General features: G+C 48.2%; 1 long non-coding RNA gene across 4 annotated transcripts; it reads left to right on the top strand.

Annotated features, from left to right (window-relative positions):
- Positions 1 to 2,364: 2,364 nt before the first annotated feature.
- LOC123069536 (uncharacterized) lies at positions 2,365 to 11,600 on the top strand. 4 transcript variants are annotated; one of them, XR_006432622.1, is made up of 5 exons: positions 2,368 to 2,804; positions 2,894 to 3,077; positions 3,164 to 3,246; positions 4,244 to 4,327; positions 4,485 to 4,777. It is a non-coding gene; the product is annotated as an uncharacterized lncRNA (long non-coding RNA). The 4 variants fall into 4 exon arrangements; XR_006432619.1 differs by having other exon boundaries at positions 2,894 to 3,246; XR_006432621.1 differs by adding an exon at positions 11,379 to 11,600 and having other exon boundaries at positions 2,894 to 4,693.
- The last annotated feature ends 1,181 nt before the right edge of the window (positions 11,601 to 12,781 follow it).

Below are 12,781 nucleotides of genomic sequence, written 5' to 3'. Positions count from 1 at the left end.
CATTATTTACGTTGTTAAATATATACGCAGCAAATTTAACGTACAACATCTCTTGTTTGCGAACGTCTGGACCGCTGGCACGGCCGGTCCTGACCAACCCGAACCCTCTTCATCACCCGTGCATGCTTCCCACCCGAAACGGTCAGTGTCGCATTCATGCCCGGCCAGAGCGGACGCGACCTCTCACTGGCGCCGGCATTGAAGTGGCGCGCCGGCCGAGAGAGCGTCGCCCGCGCCGCTTCCGGGTGCACGCGACTGCTCCGCGTTCAAAGGTCGCAATAGCCGGCTACAACATGCATGTAAAAAGTTCTTGGAAGTCCGTGCTAAAGCTAGCTGTCCTCCCCCAACTCGTCAATCTTTTCCAGTAGTGCTAGTACTCCATGGAGCGATCCATCGACAAGCAGGCGGGAAAGTTACCGTATACTTGGTTTGCGGTGAGTGGCATGTCGAGCGACCGTGTGGGGTCGAGCCGTGGAGGAGGGTGACACACGAACACGACAGACGTAATTTAAACGTTGGTTTTGCTCGATGGCGCGATCCAACGAAACGAAACATTGGTTTCTCTCCGTTTTCATTTTTCTCCGGAAAAATGGAAACTTTCCACTCCATTTTCATTCCTATTCCAAGGTTGCCCCGTTACAACATTCCATCAAATACAAAGGAAAACTAACACGCATGCTGATGCATCTCAATGATTCACAGATCATAGCCAATATTTACTTCAGAACTAAAGAAAAAAGTGGTGAGAGCGTGTACGAAAGAAAAACTACTGATGGGATCACTACGACTTAAACCCTAAATCCTAAAGATGATTTAATTTCCTGGCCAGGTAGAACCTGTGGAAGGAAAGACGGCTGGCACCCTCAGATCATACGATGCTTTTGTGCAGTTCCACTAAAATCGACCTGAGCATCCCTGATGGCAAAGATATTGAAGAAGTGTGATTAGAATAATAGTACTGGCACAAGTTCATGAGACATAAACTCATCACAAGTAGAAGCCGGTAGAAGTAGAGAAATATCGACATGGAGATGGAGCTACGGCAGTGGAGCAAGCCGGGTCCAAAAGGAAGATGGACTACCTGGGACATCGGGCTGTAGCTAGAGGGGCAGTTGGGACGCGGCATCGGCCCATAGCGCGGTGACCCCCCGATTGGGACGCACCGACTGTGGGTTTTCTCCCTCGCCGATGTCGACTGCTTCTACGCAGAACATTGTTCCCTTCCCCCAGCTGGGGGATCAGGCCCGTCATTCTATGCTTGTGAACAGAGCAACCTAAGCAAGCAGGCTTGTAGCTTAGGCTCCTGCTAGTGTATATATAGTGGTTTTCTTTTTCTCTCCATATCAACCATTTTATATTGCGTACGTGTCATTGAAGAGTGAAATGATGGTTGCTTCTTCCGACTAACTTACTGTGTGATTTGACTGCTCCTTAGTGGCCCCTACACGTACTCCCCCTACGTGTATGCAACAGTCACACGTACACATGGAGGCAAAAACGCGCACGACGCCCTAATGCATGCATGTCCGAGCACACGACGGAACACACATGGTCATGCTCAAGTGTTCAATCTACACGTGCATGCACACACATACTCAGTCAGGGTGAGCTAGTGACCGTATAAACACCGGAAAATATATATATTGAGCGCAATGAGCGTATTATGAAGTCCACTGACCGTATTTTTACAAATATACAGTGACAGACAGTGTATTTATCTCGTTTGAAATTAAGCTATATTAACCAGAGAGGAGGCAGTATGGACTAGCATTACTTTGTTGTGTCCCGTGAACTTGCCGAACGAGGAGAATGTTGCAGGACGGGAGAAGCTTACGCGCGGTGGCTCGCAGGACCAGGAGAAACTTTTGACTAATGCAAGCTCTCCCTCGCTCAGGCGGTGGACGTGCAACAGTTAATTCAGTGTTAGATTGCCAGAAACATACACTATACTACTAGTGCTATTATTGTTCGACTTCCCGAATAGGCAAACAGGCAAGTGCAAAGTTTATTAGTAGTACTAGTACTACTACTATAGTCTATAGAAGTATGTACTATACTAGTACTAGGAACCGGATGAAGGAGCGTCTGCACTCTTATTATAATTAAAAATTGTAAAACTGCACCTAATCCCGGTCCTCTCATGAATTAGGCATTTCTGGCCGTTTAATTTCGTTTGTTAAATGTTAATTGGCCGTCAGATCTAAAGTAACGCTATGTTCGCCATGAACTGGGCCTGAAGTCGGAAGGGCAGCTACTCCCGTAACTATTTTGCAGCCCTGTCGTTAATTGGGCCATGTCTCCTGCTCGGCCCAAGGTTAAGCCCGGTTCAGCCTTACACGACAGCATCTCCCTCCCTTCCTTCGCTGCTCAGGTTATCCCCTCCTCTCCCCGCCGCTGCCCACGACGGCATCTCCTCCCTCCTCGCTTCCCTTCACGCCGATGTCGCCGCCTATGCCTCCGTGTCTCTCGCCCGCCTCTTGGCTGCCCGCGCCGATCCTCTCGCCCGTGACAACGGATCCTCCCCTCCCCAACATCTCTCGCGACCTAGGCGAGTCCTCCCGACACCGTCGCCGGTTATAGCAACCGGAGCAGCGATGCCCGACAACTTGCCCGGTGAAACTGGAGAGAGACAATGATTATATGGGCATGGCATGATGCAGATTTTCCCAGCGGAGCTGAGGAGAGGCGAAGAAGACAGTGGACATGATGCTCCTGCGCGTGGAGCTCCTCTGCACCACTCCACGACCCATCTTCTTTTCGCTGCGAGCCATCCGGTAAACAAGCCCGTGGCCACTTTGCCGCAGGTATGTTCGCACCTCCTTCCCTTACGGTCGCGCCGCCGCGCTACCTGATGTGTGGATGTGTGGCATCTGATTTTTCGGGCGCCGGTTAGGCGGACACGATGCTACTCGGTGCACAACCCGCAGTGGGCGCTGAAGGTGTTCCGAAGAGCAATGGAGGGGGCGGATCCAGCGCACGTCACGGTGTTCTTCAGTCAGCCTCGCTGACCAGTTGCAGGCACACCGTGACATGCCGCTCGAGGAGTACCAGGATAATCAATTTGGGGTTAATACAAGGTCCACGCCTCCCTAACAATTCGTATTATAGATGTATGCATGTGCTAAGATTTTTCTTGCCTTGTTCTAATTTTGATGGCTGGCAGTCAAGTGTCTATTCTCGAGATTGGATGGACTCTCATTCCAACATTTTCCTTGTGGTTGTTCTTGGGCTACTATTAAATGAGTGGTATGTGCTTGCTGTTCATTCTTTTATGTATATCGACATCATGGATTGAGACCATATTTACTCTATTTTTATTCATGATGTTCTCTCTACTCAAAAAAATGAATGGAAGTTCTCCAGCTTGATGTATTCAAGCTCGGTTGTGATAGATTGGCCTGGTTCTGCTGGGTTGTAATGCGAGGCACTGATTTCTACTTTAATGTTTTTTTCCAGAGAGTATTATGTTTGAATGCCCACGTCATCCTTGTTGAAAGTGCAAATGACTACAATGTGACATTCTTTTTTTAATACCAAAAAGTTCAAAGCTTTATAAAAAAAATTGAAACATAATTGCTTTGGCATGTTCAAAAGTATACTGCAATACTAGTAATTTCAGTGCCCATTCTGAAGTGCCAATATCTGAATGCTAAATCTGAACTAACAAGCTCCAACATGCAAAATTGGCATGACATCGATCTTTAGCAGTCTCTAGAGGCACTAGAACATGACAAGAACTTTTTCTATTTAACATTCTATTGCTCATTTTCCTACTTTTATATCGGAAGCTAACCAAAATTTGGGTGGTTGATATTTTTACCTACTCTATATTTTCTAGCTTGACGGATTTTGAAGGTGAGGTACTGATTTTTACATTATTTCATTGGTGGGCTATGTTTTGTATGGACTCGTAAGATTTTTTTTTCCTCACCACCTGATGTTATATACTTTGTGGTATTGAGAAGCCACAGTACGGAACCAAAGCTTTGAACTGTAGTTTTCCTACTTAATATTCATTGCTAAATTTCTCATTTTATCAGTAGTTGAATCTCTATTTTGTTCTTGTGTAAAAAAGGTGCTTCAGTACTGCCCTTTGTATGCAATAGGGAAATGGTCTCTTTGTTCATCATGAGAAACAATAGTTTAAAATTTAGAAATGCTTATGGAGATTACAATATTAGTCATGTGATCCACATCGGAATTTTTATATCATTGCTGATGCACCAAGTTGTTTTGTGGGCAGATCAAGAATGTCTACCGCGTGTTGGGTCAAGGTGACAGAACACAATTCATCCCATTATCACTATGGGTGTATGATGGTATAGTTGTAAGTTAGGATTTATAATACATGAAAAAATTGATTGCTCGCATAAGTAAGAAATGTAATTTACAGGATATATATACTTTTACAATCATACCCTTATGCCACTTGAAAAAGGTGAAGGCAGGTGTTAATTTAATGTCGCTGTTTTGAATCCATGCAGTGAGTGATGTTCATACTTGGCATTCTTCGTCAGAATAGTGGTATGAGGAAAGGCTTCAAAATAAGGGAACAGAAATGTTACAGCGTTACACTTGTGCTCAACATCATTTGCCAGTATTCATGTTAGAGATAATTCAGTGACCTTAATTATGATAACCTTGGATAATGTCTGCTCCTCGTGATGATTGCTATTCTTCTGCTGGTATGAAGGTGAGTGAGAGAGTTTCTCTACTGTAGTTTGTTGGAGTTACCATTCTTCAAAAATTTCTTAATGGATGCAATCAACAGTTCTTAGATGATATGTATTCTAAATTAAGACATAGACAATATAAGTTACCATTTTTTACAAATTTCTGAATGGATATGATACACAGTTCTTAGACAATATAAATTTAGAGAGGGTAAATTACTGAAGCAAGTTCTAAAATTCTATTATGGATATCCGCAATGGTCCGTAGTGTGTTAGCCACTTGATTCTACCAATATCTGTTCCATAATTAACTGGACCGTTTGTTTCTAGAAGCTTGCTACTTTCCTATTTGATCGGCTCCATGAATATTTGCAATGTATCAGACAAAAAACAGTGTTCCAGAGCATTGTACTTAGATTGCCATCCAAATGAAGAGGCTGTTAATTTTAATGTTGGTAATTTATATTTTGCATGGACGATAGCTTATACAGTGTGACTTCACAATGCATATATTTTTGATGGGATGAGAGTCAACCTGCTGTTCCATAGTTCACTGGTTAGGCATTCTTCTACTACTGCAGGTTATAGTATTTTTACAAACAACTTTGCATGAGAGCAAATACAAACTTTTAATGAGAGCAAATACAAGCTTTTAATGTTGAAATAATTGCACAACATTATCTAATATTGAATGTATCCATAATGCCTTGCGATATATTGAGAAACTTCTTCCCGATTGGTAATTTGTATTTTGTCCTTAAAGTTTCAGCACATGTCTTTTGTGCCTATAAGATTATTGTGGGGAATTATTGCCAGGTTCGAATCCTGCCGGCGCATAATTTTTAACTCCGCCTATGTTGTCTCAACATAGCCGGTCCCAAGCCCGGGTAAAGGAGGAGGGTTGTGATAGGCTTGGCGAGCCAACGTAAAAACTCAGCCACTCTTATGGAGATGAAACACCTTGGAATTGAAAGGGTTTAGGCTTAGTAGAACTAAAACCGAGTACATGATGTACGGGTTCAGTACTACTAGGTGTGAGGAGAAGGAGGTTAGCCTTGATGGCCAGATGGTAGCTCGGAAGGACACCTTTCGGTATTTGGGGTCAATGTTGTAGGAGGATGGGGATATTGATGAAGATGTGAACCATTGAATCAAAGCCGGATGGATGAAGTGGCTCCAAGCTTCTGGCATTCTCTGTGACAAGAGAGTGCCACAAAAGTTAAAAGGCAAGTTCTATAGGATGACGGTTTGACCCGCAATGTTGTATGGCATGGAGTGTTGGCCGATTAAAAGGCGACATGTTCAACCGTTAGGTGTGGCGGAGATGTGTATGTTGAGATGGATGTGTGGCCACACGAGGAAGGATCGAGTCCGGAATGATGATATACGAGATAGAGTTGGGGTAGCACCAATTGAGGAGAAGCTTGTCCAACATTGTCTAAGATTGTTATATGCCCAAACAATCTGCCCATACTGCGGCAGCGAGCAGGTGGCGTAGACCCTGCCGCGCCGGAGCTTGGTCAGAGAGAACGGCGTGTACTGCAGATCGGGACGGGCTACCTCGGCGCCGTCGAACGGAGAATCGATGCACTTCCTCCCTTTCCCCGACGGACGGGATGCGGCCGGATCAGTGACCAACGGTGAGAGAGAGGCCACCGCACTCCCTTTCCCCCGGCAGACGGGATGCGGCCGGATCAGTGACCAACGGTGAGAGAGAGAGAGGCCACCGCAGCCTTGTGTGAGATACTCTGAAGAGCGACAAACCAGGCAGGCAGGCTCCATTGTATATAGTGGAACGGACTACCTTTTTCTCCATAAAACTCATTTTAAATTCTTTGTACGTGTCATTGAGCGCTATAACTTTATTTAAAAATAACACGGCAACGCGTCAAGTCAAACTTTGTTTTGTGCACGCATGGTACACGACCTCCCTAGGTAAACAACCGCTACAGGCATTCAAATTAGCACGTGGGCTGCCATTTCATAAAGAAATGAGCTCCACTGTGTACCCGCGCGGGTGTGGCTGGGCACGAAGCATGAGTACATGCACGATGCACCTATTCTCTTCTTGTATACGTACACCACCTACGTGGGGTTGTGTGAGAGAGATACAAACCTAGAGAGATATAGTGTGTGGGTTCGTGAGAGTTTTTTTTGGGGGGGGGGGGGTCAATCAAAAAATGTAAGATATGCAATGTGTGTGAAATAGAGTCCTGGATATAACATATATATAGAGGGGGCGATCCACGAGAAGAGAGTGGAAGTATCATCGGCTTGAGGTGTCCATAGAATCGAAGAGAGGGATGATGTGGTGTGTGTGTGTGCGTGCGTGCGATCGATAAAGAGTGCCATCGAATTTGTGTGTGCCCACATCAAAGATATAGAGTGGCTGGCCTACTGGAACATGAGAGGGGACATGTGCAGTTTGTCTCTGTGGCATGGATACCTACCTGCAGCGCTCGACTATCGGTGTGTGGTGGGGGGAGAGGGAGGCCCAATTAACTTAGAGGTACAATGGCTGGTATATGTTTGGAGGAGGAGAGAGGCCTACCTCATGTATTAAGGAGATCGATCTGCCTCATGTATTAAGGGAGATCGATTGGCATCCATGCATATGTGCAGGAGAGGAATAAGGTTGGGAGAGAGACAGAGCTAGAGTGTTGGAGGGGGTGGTAGTGGAGTTGCTTCTAACAAATGGTGGGATAGGCTTGCTAGACAAACGGAGGGCACGCCCGCAATATCAATAAGAGAGGAGATGGCTGCTTGTTGTCTGTGCACGTGCGAATGAGAGACGGGTCGGGAGGCATGCACGAATGATGAGGGGGGACGATATGGCTGTGGTAAGCAGACATAACTACATAGGAAGATCAATCGCCTTTGTTAGAGAAAGGAGAGACATAACTTGTGAGGTACGTCGATCGATGAAAGGGGGGATAGTTAAAGTCGATCTAGGTATATGTGTGTGTTAGAAGCAAATGAGGCACGAGGAGAAGGATAGAGAGACAGGGATGCATCTAGGAGGTGGTACAAGAGGCATACTATATCGAGGGGAAGGAGTGTGCGAGTACGAGATGGATGAAAAGAGTGGTGGGAGTGAGGCATGGACGGTGACAAGAGAAGAGGGGAAGCTCCTGTTTGTGCTAGGCACACCTGGCTCGAGAGGTATATCGGTCGATGTGTGCTGTAAAGAATGAGCCTGGAGCCTACACACACCGTGGGTGAACGACCTAAAGTGAAAAGATGAATTTGCGCGATGGAGCTAGAGAATGCCAAGGGAGGGTGAGAGGGATGTGGGCGTGTGCATGCACAAGAGAAAGTTAGTGCTAGCTACAAAGATAAGAGGATTGTGTGTGTCGGCGTTCTGGGAACGGGGGTCCCAGACTTGCCTGCCTGCGACCTGCGGCGTGGCACAAAGGAGGCCCACACAGCCCATCTTCATCAAGGCAAGCTCAAGACCCTCGCGAGGGGCCAAGCCTCGCGGGGCGGGCGACAAGGAGCTTCCTCAGGCACAGCCTCGTCAGGCTGGCTCATGACGGGACGGAGAGTTCAAGGCAGGGTACCTCACGAGGTGCCCATGACGCAAGCCATGACGATCAAGGGCACCAGTCGGGCGCCAGCCCGTGCAGTGTCCTCCCTTCCTCTTTGGTGCAAAGGGAGCAAGCGCAGGCGAGAGTATCAAGCAAAGGCATCCATTTTGGTGCAACAAGACCAAGACCAGCCCAACGGCTGGAAGGGAGTCATCATGGAGCCCAAGCCGGCGTCATCACCAGAGCCTTTGGCAGGCGAGGACCAACTTTAGTCAGGATAAGTGTACCCGCTGTTCCCGTTCAAAATGGCCAATTGTTGGCGCCCTTTCCGCTCAATATTTGGGAAGAGGCCCAGGGCCTTCGCCTATAAATAGGACTAGACACCCCCAGGGCGAAGGCATCTGGATCCTCATCAAGAAACCAGTAGTTAGAGCGACTGAACCCCTCTCATCAGTTCATCGCACCATCCAAGAACAGGCCCTCGCGAGGCTGTTCTTCCTTGTATTGTTCCTCATCAGCCCAAGAGGCAATCCACCACACCACACACTGGAGTAGGGTATTACACCACAATGATGGCCTGAACCAGTATAAATCTTGTGTCTCTTGTGCTGTTCTGTTTAGTAGTTTAGGTCCCAGCGATTCGGCGAGGTGTGAGATGGTAGAGGGCTGAATCTCCACGCCCACCCCAGTGTTCGAACCTCAAGGGTCTGCCGGAACCCGAAATCCGACATTTGGCGCGCCAGGTAGGGGTGCGCCGGAATCTGCCTTCCGTCGCCTCGTTCTTCCCCGACCACCGCAACCATGTCTGACGCTTGTCGGGCTCGCGCCGAGTGCCGAGCCGCCCTCGCCTCCCATGTCGCCCAGACGGCTCCCGTCGGCGGGCGCCCTCGTCGTTCCCCGTCACCTGCCGTCAACGCCGCCACCGGGCCAGCGGGGAACGAGCAACAAGCATCATCCCAGCACTCGTCCATGAGGCGGGACGGCCGCACCTCGCTGGTTCTTCGTCACGCGCGCCCCGCGCGGCCATGGAGGCCCGAGCTGCGCTCATCGCGGCAAACGAGCTCCTGCGCTACCGCCCCATCGACGACGTCTACGAAGAATGGCTCGACCGAGTCGCCGAGCTCATCTGCACTGCTGGAGGCGCCCCCGCACCGTCCTTCACGCTGCACCGCACCCCGCCCCGCGCGGGCGATGAAGCTCCTGGGGCGCCTTAGCCGCCTCCTCCTCAAGAAGGCGCCCTGGCCCCAAGGCACGCGGCCCCTGGGCGGAACCCGCTCGGCCAGGCGCCAGCGCGGCAAGAGCAGAGCTACCAAGAAGTCCCTCGCCCACGAGAAGCTGCCCGAGCGCTCCCCGCTCCAGCACGTCAAGACCCTGCGCTGCCTCTAGCCGCGGCGCATGGAGACCCGCAAGACCAAGCTCTCCGTCGTCAAAGGCCCCCCGCAGTCACGGCGGGCTGCCGCGCCTTCATCTCCGAGCTGCGCAGTGTCGCGTGGCCCGCCAAGTTCAAGCCAGGCCTGCCTCCTCGCTACGACGGCACAGCTGACCCTGCGGAGTTCCTCCAACTCTACGAGTTGGGCATCGAGGGTGCCAACGGGGACGAAAAGGTCATGGCGAACTGGTTTCCCATGGCGTTCAAGGACGGAGCCCTTACCTGGCTCCTGAATCTGGCCCCAGGCACAATCTCTTCCTGGGACGAGATGCGCACCCGCTTCATCGCCAACTTCCAGGGTACTCGCGACCGGCCATCCGCCGTGAGCGACATGCGCCGAATCAAGCAGCAGCCAGGGGAAACCTTGCAGAAGTACATCCAGCGCTTCAACAACGCGCGCCTCAAGATCCCCAGGGTAACGGAGGAGGCCATCATCTCTGCCTTCTCCGACGGCGTGCGCGACGTCAAGATGAAGGAGGAGCTGGCGATGCATGAAGATCTGTGCACCTCCTTGGAGCTGTTTAACTTGGCGACCAAGTGCGCCAGGGCTGAAGAAGAAGGAGAAGGATTCGGAGACCTTGAAGACCAAGCCAATCAAGGCAAGCAACCCTTTGACCATGACACCCTTCTTGTTCATCGGTACCCTTTTTTTGATTGCATGATAACGAAATATGACGGTGGTAAACATGTTGTGAACCACCACATGATGCATACCCCTACTCATGACTTTACCTTGTTCATGAATGCAATGTCAAAATACTAGTTGATGCATAATGATGCATGTGTACCATGAACTCTTCGTGGTTACATTCTTTCGAAAACCCGATCGGGTGCCCCTAATGCCCCTGGGAGATGATGATGAACTAGGTCACTACTTGGTGGAGAGGTAGTGTACCGAGGCTTGATGAAAGTGTTGTTTACAGAGACGGATTAGATTTAAGATTTGTTGATCATCCCAACCCTACATGCGCAACCACTCTACGGTTATATCAGAAAGGGCATTATTGATTACCTAGTTCGTGATACCAGGGATGCCCGCATTACTAGTGACGGGAGTGATTTGTGGTCACTCTCGGGATGGGGTCGTGTCAGGTAGGGCGGCCCTGAATATTTTTACAGGGCATCGGACACACCGTTGGTACCCCGTGCTTGTGATATGTGATGGATGTGGGAGCGTGGCTCCACAAAAAGAATTTATTTTGTGATAATGTTGGGCACGGGGGCTACTACCAACCGAGTGGACTCCTTGTTAGTCATGGCTAGGGAAAGGTAGTGATCGGGTGCTTACCCCGAGTATTTGAGGTACAGCGGGATCGTGGATGACACGAAAGCTTCCCGGATCTTGTGGTAAAGTGTGCAACCTCTGTAGAGTGTCAAACTATTCGAATAGCCGTGTCCATGGTCAAGGACGGTTGGGTGGTGCTGCTTAGACTATGCCCATATGTTTCTGAAAACAACATGGTTTGGTGATATTGTTGATGTGATTCATGAGGAAGTCACGATGAGCTTGAGCATGAGTTGTTCATAACTCTTTCTCGAGGCCGATGTCTATAACCTCCTGATACTTGCTGCAGACACAATCATGTCCTTGGTAAATGTTGATCATACTTGCATCAGAAAAACTAGCTTTCCGCAAAAATTCCAATTAAGCAGTAGAGCTTTGCATAATTCTTTTGTTATCACTCTTGAGTTGCTTGCGAGTACATTCAAAGTACTCATTGGCTTGCCACTGGTTATTTTATTGGCCAGGCATGAAAGAACAGGATATAATGAAGAGTACCTTGGTGACGAACATGCGAGCTAGGACGCTTCCCAGTCAGAATGCCTGTAGGGTTAAGACAGTTGGCATAGGTCCAAGTTATTGATGAAGATTTCTGCTGCAATGTTGTACTCAAAACTTGACCACAATGGTCATAATTTATGTAAGACAGTATGTACGGATGTAAGACTCTTGTTATTCAGCTTCTGTGTGTTCAGTGAGCATTGATCTCTGGGATCACTGTACACGTGCATTCGATGATCACGACTTATGAGTCGGGGTCCCCACATGGTGCCATGCATAGATGCGAAAGAGCTTGTGTAGGTGAAAATGAGGATCGGAGGCATGGGGTGCCGGGTGGGGGTGAGGGTTTTTGTGACGTGGGGATGGTGAGGGTTTTCTTTTTTCTTTTTTGAATTGGCTGGTGAGTGTTTTCTGTCCCACAAAGAATTTCGGAGGCAACGGTGCTAGAGCCAACCGTGCGTGATTGACGCAAGAAGCAAAATGAAAGCCATTGCACACGCTTCCAATTTTGGGAACCGTGTGTGATTGAAGCAACAGGCAAAATGAAAGTCATTGCAAATGGTTCCAATTTTGGGAACTGTGTGTGATTGATGTACTACCTTAGTCCTGGTTTATTGGTCCCCTCTGTAATTTGTACCAAATTTCGACCAAATATTTGACTAGGAAATGTTTATGCATGTCACCAAAAATTATATGATTGAACACTATGTTCAAATACGCATCCAACGATATAATTTTTGCTAACCTACACTAAAATTTTGTTAGTTAAATCTTTGGTCAACATTTAACACAAATTGCAACGGGGACCAATAAACGAGGACGGAGGTAGATTCCATCAACCGAACTGATTGCATCCATATCCCATAGTTAGACATAAGTAAACATAGATTAAAAATACTCAGACATAGATAATAAGCGTACACGTACACAAGCATAGTTCAACCGTCATTAAGCATACTCAAGCGTACATATATAGTTCGGATCCCACATCTCATCTCACAAGTCGGCACGATCCCGAAGCTTCTCTAGGAACTCGGCGTACGCGCTGTGCTCCACCCTGCGAGCATACTTCTTTTTAAAGGATCCAATGGCCCGTCCTCTTGCATGTGCCAGAACACTTTGATACGCGTCATCAACCTTGTGGTTGCAGAATGGGCATCGATAGCCGCCGTTCCAGGTCCTAATACGCCTGTTATGCATTCCCGCATAAAGCTCCCTTAGGATTTGCCTCTTGTACCTCCTCTAGACATCTTCATCCTCGCTGTCCACATTGTCAGACAACACCTATACAAATAGTTAAAAAATGTGGCATCAAATTAATGTTTACAAACTAATCTCTAGCGAACATTTGGCAGTTGCCAAAAATTGG

Source organism: Triticum aestivum, chromosome 3B, assembly GCF_018294505.1.
Source record: "Triticum aestivum cultivar Chinese Spring chromosome 3B, IWGSC CS RefSeq v2.1, whole genome shotgun sequence".
In the NCBI taxonomy this organism is placed as follows: Eukaryota; Viridiplantae; Streptophyta; class Magnoliopsida; order Poales; family Poaceae; genus Triticum; species Triticum aestivum.
The sequence above is the reverse complement of the archived record's forward strand: the minus strand, read 5'-3'. Positions and strand labels throughout refer to the sequence as shown.